At 41.2% G+C, this 13,544-nt stretch overlaps 1 pseudogene; it reads right to left on the bottom strand.

Moving 5' to 3' along the window:
• LOC104578086 (succinyl-CoA:3-ketoacid coenzyme A transferase 1, mitochondrial-like) overlaps positions 1-13,544 on the bottom strand; it is a 58,095-nt pseudogene that overhangs the window by 14,721 nt on the left and 29,830 nt on the right.

The raw sequence follows: 13,544 nt of genomic DNA, 5'->3' as shown, positions 1-13,544 counted from the left end.
CTTTGTAAGCTTGTAAAGTCAAATGTAAGTTTTCCCCTACAAAAGATGCTTAAATTCATATGATGACCCTCTACACCAGGGAGATTAAACACATATTAAATGCTCTCTTTTCTGGGGACAGAATTAAGCTTATTCATTATTTACTGGCCAGGGAAATAACTCAGCTCCTCTCTGTTCTGATGTGTATGAACCTACACTTCTTTGTCAGCTTTCAGACATACAAGAAACAATTCCCAAACTCTCACATGGAAAGCTCAATGTGAATAGAATGTCATTCTGTTTCTCAATAGTCAGCATATTGGCTTTTATCTGCTATGGCTCATTTTTAACTACCAATGTATTCATAGTTAATACCAGCTGTATTTGAATTCTCAAAAGTCATTAGAAAAAGCAATTATATTTTGATTTTTATAGCAGTATCATTTGACAGTAGGGAAATGTAATAGGAATGAAAGAAAAAAAAAAAAAAAAAAAGTAAAACACTATTTTGCCATCACATAGGAGACAGGATTCTCTTATTATCTAAACCATTAGAGAATCTTTTCCTATTGGTAAACAAGTCATACCTGAAAATGATGTTTCCTGCATAATCAGCCTTCCATGCCTTCACAAGAGCAAAATCTCCTGTAATTGACTTCTCCATAATAAAGCGACGACCATCGAATTCTCGCACCTATACAGAAAAATACACTATTGAGGTGTATCTTCAAACAGATTTCTCACGTAACACATCTTATGGGATTAATTTCACAGTCTATTATATTTAGATTTCTTCTTCATCTATGCACAGTTTTATCTGAAAAATTATAGTTTAAGTATCTAATCACAGAGAAGAAGGGAAAAAGCTGTAAAAGGCATAAAGGATTCTTTAATGTCCCTCTTAACTGGAACCCAATGAGAATCAGATGCATGTCCCTACTGCTCCATCTAGTGGAATTAACACACTTTTTGTTGCACATTTGCCAGCTAACTAAAAACTAAAGTGCTAATGCAAAACTTTTGAAAAAGGTCATATTAACTATGGGAAAAAGCATGCCCATGAGCAGAGACCCCCTACCACCACCCCCTCCCAAATCTAAATGAAGAGGATTTGAGGCAGATATGCTGTTCATTTCAGCTGACAGTCTGAACTTCATTTGGTCTTACATTTATGATCAGTCAGGATACGTAACTGACAAACACCTAATATTTTGACAGCTCCATAAAACTAAGTTCATTTTGTAAAAATAATTATGTCCTATTATCAAGATAAAAAAAATTACAATTCATTGTCAAAGTAATTTGTAACAACTAGGCTTTTGACATCAACCCTCACAACATCCTCCTGGGCAAGCTCCGAAAGTGTGGGATAGATGAGTGGACAGTGAGGTGGATTAGGAACTGGCTGGATGGCAGAGCTCAGAGGGTGGTGATCAGCAGTGCCGAGTCTAGGTGGAGGCCTGTGGATAGCGGTGTCCCCCAGGGGTCAGTCCTTGGTCCTGTCCTGTTCAATTTATTCATCAATGACCTGGATGAAGGCACAGAGTGCTCCCTCAGCAAGTTTGCTGATGATACGAAACTGGGAGGAGTATCCGATAGCCCAGAGGGCTGCGCTGCCATCCAGAGGGACCTGGACAGACTGGACAACTGGGCGGTGAAAAAACCTCATGAAATTCAACAAGGCCAAGTGCAAGGTCCTGCACCTGGGGAGGAATAACCCCAGACACCAGTATGAGGAGAGACTGAGGGAGCTGGGCCTGTTCAGCCTGGAGAAGAGAAGGCTGAGAGGGGACCTGATCAGTGTCTATAAGCACCTCAAGGGAGGCAGTGAGGAGGATGGTGCTGGCCTCTTCAGTGGTGGCCACTGACAGAACTAGAAGAAACCGCCAGAAACTGAAGCATCAAAAGTTCCACAGGAACTTAAGGAAAAATTTCTTGACAGTGAGGGTGACAGAGCACTGGAACAGGCTGCCCAGAGAGGTTGTGGAGTCTCCTTCTCTGGAGATCTTCAAAACCCGCTTGGATGCAGTCCTGTGCCACGTGCTCTAGGTGACCCTGTGTGTGCAGGGGGGTTGGACTAGATGACCTCTAGAGGTCCCTTCCAACCTTAAGCATTCTATGAACTAGGCAATGGAAGCAATCTAAAACATTCGAATTGTGGTTAATGTAGAAACTGAATGAAATCTAACAAAAATATTCTGGTAAATTTATTCCTAGATTCATTAAATTCTCTTCACAGTCATAAGTGAACCTTGAGTCACAGTCATAAATGAACCAGGAGTAAGATATACTTTCTGACAAATTTTAAAGGGAAAACTGCTATCAAAATGTTAAACTAATTAATAAATGAAACAATCCTCCAAATGGTAAAACATGGTCACATTCAGTAAAATATATATATAAGGACTAATTTACTGATTGGATACTGGAAACATCATGTATAAAATACAGGAAATCCTTTGGGGGAAAACGTTACCTTTATCCTATTGAGGTTCTTCAGGCAGAGTATAGCGTTCATAGAACATACAGCATCCGCCTCATCCCATTTCCTCAGGTACAGTCATAACACTGAGGAATGTCTTCCCCTCTCCAAACTCTCCATCCAGTTTCAATAGGAAGTCCTTGTTTCTCACTTGGAAGCCAAACTGTTTTTTTATTTCTTTGCAATTTCAAAGGCTCATACTAAACTTCATTTCACCTGCTGGCATATGCATTTGCTGAGCACATTTGTGTCAGCTGAGGTTTCTTCCTGTTTGCCAGGAAGATGTCCTGCCTCTTCCAGTGCTAAAGTTTATGTTCAGCTGCAGGGCTGCTTACCCCATATGACACAACTTAAGGAGCACCTGGCTCCCTTATAGCAGCTTGTTTCAATTGATACTGAGAAGTTCAGTGACCTGGTACAGGATTTTGCTTACATGCACAGAAAATCAGGTGAGAGAACTAAGTCAAGTGAAGAATAACTCATCAGGAAAGATTTTTAATGGATGTTGTATTTGATAGGCGCCCCCGCTTCCTGCACCAGTGTCCCATAGCCAGTACTGGTATAAAACACGGGGATTCCTGCTCCTCCTGCGCAAATGCGTTCAGCAAGCGTCCCCTACAGAGGAACACACTCAGCAGCTTAGCCACTTGGAGAAAGCAAATCAGACTCTCATGTTTCACTTCCATTAACTTATTTATATCCCATCATTTGGGGTTTTTCCTTCTGAACCCAGTGGACCATCACCTATTTCTTTCTCCCATTAGTTCTCCTTTGCGGGACTGGGAGAGGATTTGGCAAGAAAAGCATCACACTTGGCCACGAATCGCTCAACAGCACAAACACAGAACTCATCACAGACTCACGGGCCCCAGAATTTTGTTGTGCCTTTTGTAAAACCTTTCCTGAATATTTGTTTGCCAAGCTATAACTCTGAGCAGACAGTTTTCTCTCCCCCACCTGGATACATATTCTAAGAGGTTTTTCTTTTTATATGAATCCTATATATATATATATATAAAATCTCTAACATCTCAGGAGAAACTTAATAAATAACCCCTTCCATGCTGAGACAAGCATGCCCAGCTGATGACCAAAGAAGCAGGAGCAATCTGGCTTCCAAGAAGCTGGGGCACAGTGTTTCCACTCACGCTGACTCTCCCCTGTGTCCAGCCACATCACAAATGCTAACATCCCAAATTCCTTATCGGCTTCAACTGTGGAGTTTGGGGGGCAAATATATATCTGTCCGCATTTCATGTGTGCCCTACAACACATTTTATTAATATTTTTCTCAGTTTAAAGCAAGAAAAGATCACTGTCAATTACCTAGCTTAGCAGTCTCTAAACACAGGTCACATTTTCCTGGTATTGCTGTGCTGCATCTACAGTGCAGTCAGTGCCAGTACAGCGCCCACAGCAGGTTATGTGTTTGAAGAAATGGAAATCCGGAAATGTCACACAGTGACATGCTGCAGATTTTAAAGTTATATTACTAATTTTGCAAAAATAGATCTCAATAGCTGCTACTCTGACAGATCTCACCATATTCAGGCTATGCATGCAGTCTGGCAACACTAAAACAATGACAACTGTGGTGCTTAAAAGTAAATCTGTAAATAGTAAAATCGTAACACGAGACAGAGATGAGTTCAGTCGAGTTTTAACCAATAAGCACAACGGAGTAAGGTACTCAACTTTGTAAGGCTCCCAATGAACTGAAAGCTCCTCTTTTGATCCCTAACCACTAGGCGGCAGACACTGCACACGCGACGTCCCTATACACACAGGAATGCGACCGACAGGGCAATCCAGGGATTATCCGACTGTTTCCCCTTATATGGCCCACAGCAGCAAGCAAGGCTGCTTCATGTGTTTTTCTACCACGCAGGAGAATCATTTCAATGATTCAGTTGAAATGAGCATAAGGCAACAAGTTGTAAAAGGAATCCACACAATAAATGTAGCTAGTTCTTAACAGATCAGCAACTACAGTCCATTCTCTGAAGACAGCAGATACCATCTGTCTTTACTGCACATGTACATACAGAGAAAACACTCGGATTGCCAAATAATTTTAAAACAGCACTTTAAGAAAACTGTATCATAACCACTATTTTAGTGGAAAAGCAATCACCAGTCTCCTAAAGACCCCCTCATACCTGCGGTGCGAGTTCAACCTCAAGCTCACCAGATAAATACTGGCGTTCAAATTCAGCGTTCTCTCCAACGTATGATGAGATCATGCATTTTATCTGCTTAGTCTGAAGCAGAAGACCAAGTCCAAAACTGTCAACACTGTGTAGAAAAAGACAGAAAAAGAAAGTCTCAACATTCATAATAGTATTTTGTTGTAGTCAAACACTTGATAAGGTTTAATGAGTTAACACAATAAAATGAAATAACTTCATTTTAGATATAAGAAATTAGAGATGAAATCAAATTTCAGTTTTCAGGGGGAAAAGTAACAAAGCTATAATTAAAATCTAGGAGTTTAGCATTCAGACCTCATCACTTCCAAGGAAAGAATACACTAAAAATGCCCAAACTTTCATTTCAAAGACATTCTACATGCAACAACTTCAAATAGCAATTTAACAAGTAGTGTTACTTTATGTATGTGTCTCCTCAGAAAGTCTTGTTACTAAAAAAAGTCACAAGGCACAACCTGTCTTTTAGTGAACAAAGATTGTTTTTGTTTAAAATCTTGCTTGCAAATAATACTACAACTTCCTAACTCAAAAAAAGGAAAATCTTTTAAAATCAATTTATCACAGAATTTATCACAGAATCATTACGATGCTGAGTGGGGAGATATTTTGCACAATCAATCAGTGTACATCAAAGGAAAGAATCCCTTGGACAACAACCAAAGCTCATTTAACATGTGTTAATACTCCACAGCACCAGGATCTATTTTAGAGATCTCAACTGCTACCTCCTGGCATCCTTTCAACAGACTAGATTGTAAAAGTAAACAGCATAGAGTTCTCATTTTTTAGTTTAGAAGAGGTAATAATGAACATAATCCACATGCTCATCTGATTTTATTCTGAAGTTTAATGCTGATTGACAGATGTCCTATGTCAGAAATCTCCACAGACATCAACTGATCAAAACAGAATTTACATTTACCTCTCACTGTTTTCCAGAGATGTTGAAAGTCTAAATTTCAAGCAGAATCAGGTGCTTAGGGGGATGTCAACCTTTACCTCAGAATATCTGCTCCTAAGAGATTAATCTGAAGTCACGGACGAGACCAAGGTTCTCTTCTTCAGGCTAACTCAGGCCTGACTTGCCTACTGTTACTATTACAACAGGACAAATAACTTCTTGCTTGACAGCACTGATTCTGCACAGCACGTGCTGCATGTACTGACACAGCAGGAGGAGCAGGGGCTCAGCAGCACCAACAACAGCTCTTCTCCTATCACAACATTCAGAACAGTTGCACAGACTCAGACTATGACATGCAGGCAAAAAGACTTCTCAGTTGCATGAGGCAATTTTAAAAAACAGGGACTAATTTTAAGATTTGGCAGCCCAGTTCTATGCATACACAACCATCTTGGAAGCTTTGCATGACAGGAAGCAAAACAAACCCCCCTGATTTACTTCTCTGATTGGATTTATATTCTCTAAATGTACTAAGCTTGACTTATTTTAAAAGCTTTCTACACTCCCCAACTCTGGCCTATAAACATCTAACTCTAAAGCAGTACTTCATCATGCCAAAAATGTTCCAGTGTGAAAGCTTTGAGAGCAAAATGTGTGTTGCCTGGAAACAACCTACATTTTTAATTCTCCATAGCAAGGACTTCCACCACTTGGAAACTAAAGGAATCGAAACAAGAACAGAACAGAAGTTCTGGGGACAAAAGAAGGGATAAAAACATTTAAGTGAGAGGGTCACTAATACCAGGAAAATCCCTTTCACAAGAATACAAAACCCTGACTTCTCATTACAAAAGATGCTAAGCAAATATAACAAGCAGCCAGTGTCTACTCATAGTTTAATAGGGATTGATAACTGGACTACCAGCTAGCAAAAGAACAGATGTACTAGTGTCCAGCATCTAACAGCACAACCACCCCAGGGCAGCATTCTGAGGGGCCTACAAAACACTATTTGTTACTTTTTCATATCACACTCTACTCTTGCTCGACAAGTCCGGATATGCTTCCCACCCAAGCAGGATGCATCAGTCACAGACTTGGGTTTCATGCTCATGAGACATCCTGAACTATGGCGCAAAACTTGACCAACTTGAAAAGGGTATGTGGCTGAAGATACCCTCCAAGTTCTCAGTGATGCACATGAGCAGCTCCACAAGAAGATAAATAAAATGTAATCCTGGCAGGCTCCGCAAGAAGATAAATAAAATGTAATCCTGGCAGCACCAGACAGTGACCCTTTATACCCATTGTGCAGAAAACAAGTAGCATCACTCATCCCACCAGATGCCCTTTGTCAGAAGACACCAAACACAAGGACAACCACTCACATAAATCTTAATGACTTGTCTTCCCCAGCCATCTTCATGGTACTTAACAGTGAGCTATGTCCTGCAGTATTCTCCCAGGAATTAGGTTGAAAGATTTCCACGCTTTCTTTGCCCTCCTCCCTGCACAGTATGTGGAATGAGGGGAAGACGATAAATGGCAGCTGACTAATGGGGGTAAAAAACAGATTCAGTTCATGCACAGGTAAATTAGAAAGACAATGTTTATTTGTCCCACTGTTCCTTGAGACACTGCCTTCACCTATGCCTTTTTTTTTTCCTCTCTTTTTTTCCCATTTGCTTAGAATATTTTCCTGTCTCTCATTAAACAGTTCTGATTAGGAGAGACAGGAAACAGAGGCAGAAGGACCTGAAAGGAAGGTGACTGGCAGAGTGGAGGAAAGGGCTGCAGCTCCCAGGAGCTGGGGCAGCCCAGGTCAGAAGGAACAGGTGAGAAAGGAGTTCACAGCTCCCAGGAACACAACCTGTTATGACACAGCTCAGCCCATAGCAAAGGACAAAGCAACCCGTGCACTGAAGACCTCCCAGCTCAGCAGCCTGAGACTTCTTTCACTTTGAGGGGACAAAAAGGAAAGAAAAAAAGAAAGACAAGAAAAAAAGAAAGACAAGAAAGACAGAAAAGACAGAAAAGACAGAAAAGACAGAAAAGACAGAAAAGACAGAAAAGACAGAAAAGACAGAAAAGACAGAAAAGACAGAAAAGACAGAAAAGACAGAAAAGACAGAAAAGACAGAAAAGACAGAAAAGACAGAAAAGACAGAAAAGACAGAAAAGACAGAAAAGAAAGAAACAATGCACTGCACTCACAAATCTTAAATTTTCTCTGATCCTATAAATACCTGAATTTTATGAGGAACACATCATGCTTCGCAAGTCTCGCAGCTAGAAGATAAGGTCAGCCTTTATTGTTGATCTTCTAAAACCAAAATGACTCAGTTCCATAACTGTGGGTTTTAGACCTGTTTTGCCTTCTGCATTTGGAATTGTAACACACTAGGCAGCTACGCGGCTGCTTCCTTGATAGTATTATGTAGTGCAAAATTTTGTACAATTTGCTCTGCCCAAATCCAAAACAACTTCTATGCTAAAATTAGCAGGACGACTTCAGCACAGCTTCAGGAATTTACAGTTCATACAGGGTCAGCAATGTAAAATCTATAATAAAGCACCTAAATAGAATCTTCATGTAGAATGATGATTAGAAAAAGAAGAAGAAAGAGATCAACTTAGTATTAAAGATAATTTAGAAAGCTTTTAGCATTATTATTATTATTAAGCATTATTATTATTTAGCATTATTATTTCTGGAGCATTGTGTCCAGTTCTGGGCTCCACAGTATAAGAGGGATGTGGAGCTGCTGGAGAGAGTCCAGTGCAGGGCCACAGGGATGATCAGGGGCCTGGAACATCTGCCCTATGAGGAGAGGCTGAGGGAGCTGGGCCTGTTCAGCCTGGAGAAGAGAAGGCTGAGAGGGGACCTGATCAGTGTCTATAAGTACCTCAAGGGAGGCAGTGAGGAGGATGGTGCTGGCCTCTTTTCACTGGTGGCCACTGACAGAACTAGAGGGAATGGCCACAAACTAAAGCATCGAAAGTTCCACATGAACTTAAGGAAATTTTTTTTTTAACAGTGAGGGTGACAGAGCACTGGAACAGGCTGCCCAGAGAGGTGGTGGAGTCTCCTTCTCTGGAGATCTTCAAAACCCGCTTGGATGCAGTCCTGTGCCACGTGCTCTAGGTGACCCTGCGTGTGCAGGGGGGTTGGACTAGATGATCTCTAGAGGTCCCTTCCAACCCTAAGCATTCTATGATTCTATGATTCTATTATTGTAGCACACTTGCTACGAGCAAGTTTTTATCTAACCTTGTCAAAAGGGATAAAAGTCTTGATGTCCTTACATTTCCTTACCTGGGATGTTTACAGAATTTATGTACATAAAAATGAAACATTTGGTAAAGTATTCTGGGCATCACTTTGATCATACCTTTGTGAACATACGAGCTTTCTTCCTACTCCATCATATACTTTCTTACATTTAAGTTTTTTTAATTTTTGTCAAATTTGAGCCTATTAAAACCTCTTTACACTTCATTGATATACTATCTGAAAAATTTTTCAATAGGAAGTCTGTGGCAGAAGTGGTAGACACTTTGGTTTTAACAGAAACACATGACTCAAAGCAATGACTGACACATGAGATCTTAAATTTAATTAACATAGATAAAAGATACTAATCCTTTATACTATTTAACTGCTAAGAGAAGAAAATACCTTTGGTACTTTAGAATATGGAATGCAAACAGATGCAACAACTTTAGTCTCTAAATTGTGCTTTAAAAGACCAATGTAAGGATAGTTCCTGACCTGAATGCTCAGCAACTGCAGTTGGCCTATTAAAAAAACAGGTCATTATATATAAATAGATATATATGAATAATATAATACAAATATATAAACAAGCCAGTATAAATAACTTTCTTACTTTTTCACTAATGCACCTTTACCAAGTTCAAATGTTTATCACAGAGATATTTTCTCCTTATTAAGGCATAACATAGTAGCCTAAAAAAATTCTCCACAAAGAGCACAGATATCAAAGGTTGAAAACACTGGTAATGCCTTTTAAGCAGACAGTTGGAATCTATGACAATCTGACAACAAGCTGTTACTCTCCCTTTAGCTGATCCTCTAGGTGACTAAGAATTAGAGATATTAGCTGTAACTGTTCAGACACTTTTAACTGTTAGTAGTACAATGACATTCTCACAGTTCAACACTATGTCATTCAGAAAGAGCACATATCAAAAACACAGCATCGAAAACAAAGCATCAAAAACAGGCAATAAAAGAGAGCTCATCTGATGCAACTGTCAGACCACAGTTACATGCAACCAGCATAAATGACAGCCTTCATTTTCACCCAGTCCAAATTCAGTCTGTTGACACTGGCAGAGACAGAAGATAATTCATCTTAGAATTTATATGCAAAATCAGTTATCCATTTCATAAAGCATAATAAAAATCAGCCATCTGGTGCAAATATTAAACTTTCTTAATATTTAATTTTGTTGATTGTTAGCTGTAAGAACATATCTGTGTTGCAACACTGGTCCTGAAACAATAGGCTTGATATGCTAAGATCCCCTATCACAGGTTGACCTGAGGTGCCCAAGTCTACTGTAACCATGGAGTCGAGGTCACCATGAAGTCAAAGGTAGATGACAAAACAGCCATGTGCTAGGAAGCATTGTATAGTAACCACAACTATACATGGGATTTACTGGGTCAAGATGTGAAACATGGTTGTTGCAAAACATCCTTGGAGCTTCGATGGACATGAACCTAAGCAAATTTGAGCAACATGCCACAAAGATTCAATAAAATGGATTTTAAGTCCCTTATGGAGACAGATCTCTCTACCTACAAGAGGGCATATACAATATTGTCAAGAAAATACTTAAAATATGAATAATGTAGACAAAACAAGTTGCAAGGGAAGGTGCAAGAGGTGTTATTTTAGCAGCACACCCACCTACCATGGTAACTTTCCACCCTTTCCCTCATAGGCTCCAGTTTTCCTTGCTGTGACTTGTGTAAATATTAGAGATACTGGGTATTTGTATTGCTTCTCTTTCCAACACTTTCCTTTGTTTGGCTTGGCGAAAGAGTGAAACAGCCCCTTTACGGGAGTTGCAAGCCAGCACACACGCATGCCCTCACGTAGCACTGAGCAGAAGACACAGCATGGAAGCAGTAGCACCTGTCTGAATGAAGGAGGGACACTGGAACACCCCTGTACTACTGTATAATCAGTCCCAGGCCAGTTTGTGATGGATGAAAATAAGGACTTTCCCTGACAGTAAGTACACAAACAGAGCAGGGACTTGCATGAGGAACCTCCACTGCATTACAATGAATTAGGTATAAACCAGTGGCCACCCTGCTCCTTTAAAGGTGTTTTCAGACATTGCCAAGTATGTATAACTCTGCTGAACTTGTTTCCAGCTAAAGGAGAGGAGCTGGAAAGGGTGCTCTCAGAAACTGCCCAGGTTTTAATTAAGCCCAGGTACTGTTAACATTTGCTCCTAGAAGCAAGTGAAATGCTGTCTCCAGTGCTGCTATTTTGGTTATAAACAGATTGCTCAGTAAAACATCTTGCGGTTACACATACTGCGAGCCACACGGTCAAGGCCACGTGGCCGCACTGCTCTGCAGAATAAACTGTCTGTCTGAGCACTTGGCTTCTCTCTGCCTCCAACTGCTGTCTCCTAATCCCCCTGCAGCCCCACGCACGGGCAGTAGCCACTGTCTGCCCACGGGCTGAGAGCAGAGAGCAGCTGCAGCCAGGAGCGCGAAACATGGCAGGACAGCACCAAAGCGAAACCCTCAACTCAGAGGCCTCTTGGAAAAGAGCAAATCACTCATGCCACAAAGTACTCGACAGCCTAAGATTACAGGAACAACTCACCCTTTCAAAACTGCTGCTGCAGGATATACAAAGGTGTATTGGAGATGGAAATTTCTGTGATCTGTAGAGTCATAAAAATCTCCTGTGAGAAGAAGAGGCCAGACCTTGAGAAAGAAGATGTTTGCCTGCCTAGGCTGAGTGATAAGGAGCACGGATGCAGCTGCTCAGCCCAGTTCACAGGCAGCCCCCTCCAAAAACCTGTTGAAGCCGGCCGCTCGGCCAGGCTTGTAGCCAACTTAACCGCAGACGTCCTCCAAACTAGCTTTGGAGGTCAAACACCCGGAAATGAGGAAGAAGAGGAGGAAGGCAGGGCCCTCGAATTGAGGGCTGGGACCCCTGACTGGTGTGCGCGCCTGCTGTGTGGGAGCATATCTAAGTAACGGAGGCTTCTCAATAGAAGATGGATACGATGAGCCGGACTAAGACCAAGGCGAAAAGATCGTGGGAAAGTCACCAGCTGCAAGAGCACAGAAGTAGGAGAGGAAGAACCTGTAAACAAGCTTATCAGTGCAGGATAGAGGACTGTGTGCAGGCCAATCATGTAAACGTGTGCCCCGATATCTACAGCCAACCTAGTATGGTAGAAGACGCGTGGACAGTAGTATGCAACCAATCGCAATGTAAGCATACGCGTGGCTAGATGACTTAACAGAAATGTAGTAGATAAATAGAGTGCTGTAACGAGAATAAAGCGATTTCTGTTAGACTCATATTGAAGCCTTCAGGAGTCGTGTCTGGCCTCCCATAGGAGAGTTGCGCAACTGAAGGCAGAGTTTGTCTGCCCCTCGGCCTGCCTCCTGGGTCGGACTGACCCTACGTGCCAGGATGCACCGGGCATAGAGAGGACAGTGCGGAGAGAGCGGGGGAGGGGAGGAGAAACTCCTAACTGAGGCCTACGCTGTCTCCCCGGGAGCCGGTCAGCAATACTCTCTCTCTCTGATCTGCCAGCTCGAGAGGATGTTTGGGCCCAGATCGGCAGGTATCACCTCGTGAGTAGCTATCCATACTTTGCTTCTTTTATGTGCTTTCACCTGAATAAATGCGCGATGTAGTCACCTCGTTCTGGCGTGATTATTGCCAAATCCCAAGCCCATCTGGAACAGAAGGTTGTGCTGGTTACTTCAGTTTTTAAATCTATTTATTAGCATTTATTTATCACAGTATTTGGCAATTCACTATGCTTGTTTGGCAATTTGACTTAATTGGTATAATTCACTGTCAAATCGGTATCCTGACCTTATCAATGACGCCATCTGTTTTAATACAGCTCCCATATCCTACATAATGACAGTAGGCTCAGCTCCATATAATAGCAATATAATAAATAAAAAGAACACATTAGACTACACTGTTTTGGAGTGAATTTCAAAATAGATGGAATTGTTCAGCATGAGAGAAGAGATCAAAACCAGGCATTTTATAAACTAGATTCTATGGATGTCCCTATACATTTTCTAATCGCATACAACAACTTCCACAAGGAAAGCCTAGCAGCATTACTGCTCCAACTGCTCCTCTAAGGCAAGTGTCAGTAGCAGCTTTATGAAAGGAAAAGGCGAATGTGAGTGTGAAGCACCTGGAAAATCTGCAGAGGTTCCAGAAGTCTGCCCTGGACTCAGACCAAATATCAGCAGTATCTGAGCGTGCCAGGAGGCCTGGACGGTCATGCAGCCTCCAAGGGACTTATCTAACTGCCACGAATGTTCATGGAAAAGCAATTTCAAGGAGAGCTGCATTAAGCTATGCTTTTCCATTAACCAAACTTTTTACAATATCTCTCTCCAATATCAAAGACAGCAGAATTATCAGAGAAGTTACTGTTCTTTCGAGAAGAGCTAATTCGAGTCTGGAATACTACCACAAATATACAAAATACAACACAAAATAGCTGCTTCTCATTCTATTAAACAATGTTTCTCTTTCAAAATTTTTCCTCACACTCAAAACCCCACCTTTTCAAAAGATTTTTAAAGGCTCTGAGGGGCTCAGATTTGACTGTCTATAGGCCAAATATCAGTATCTATCATCTGCAGCAACCACATCTGCATCTGGTACTGCAAGCTTGACACACTTCCAATAAAAAATAAATAAAT

This window comes from Tinamus guttatus, unplaced genomic scaffold (assembly GCF_059628265.1).
Source record: "Tinamus guttatus ecotype Peru unplaced genomic scaffold, ASM5962826v1 Tinamus_guttatus_pri_ptg000997l, whole genome shotgun sequence".
Taxonomy (NCBI): Eukaryota; Metazoa; Chordata; class Aves; order Tinamiformes; family Tinamidae; genus Tinamus; species Tinamus guttatus.
Note: the sequence above shows the minus strand (reverse complement) of the source record. Positions and strands in the feature narration are given on the sequence as shown.